Source organism: Orcinus orca, chromosome 8, assembly GCF_937001465.1.
Source record: "Orcinus orca chromosome 8, mOrcOrc1.1, whole genome shotgun sequence".
Classification (NCBI taxonomy): domain Eukaryota; kingdom Metazoa; phylum Chordata; class Mammalia; order Artiodactyla; family Delphinidae; genus Orcinus; species Orcinus orca.
This window is the reverse complement of record NC_064566.1, coordinates 63,085,014-63,085,230: the sequence shown is the minus strand read 5'-3', so window position 1 is coordinate 63,085,230 and position 217 is coordinate 63,085,014.

Below are 217 nucleotides of genomic sequence, written 5' to 3'. Positions count from 1 at the left end.
CCAAAACAAAATGTTTTGCCTCTGAATATTTCCAGCTTAAGGGAAAAAAGTCATTAATGATGAACATATTCTCGTATTTCAATGTTTTTAATTTTTTATAAAGATTTTAATTAACCTTCATAGTCACTAAGCAGTTTTTAAACTTAGGTTTCATGATCCTTTTGACTTCATGCTTTCAAATAGAATGATTATCTTCAAAACATGACAAATTTCAGAA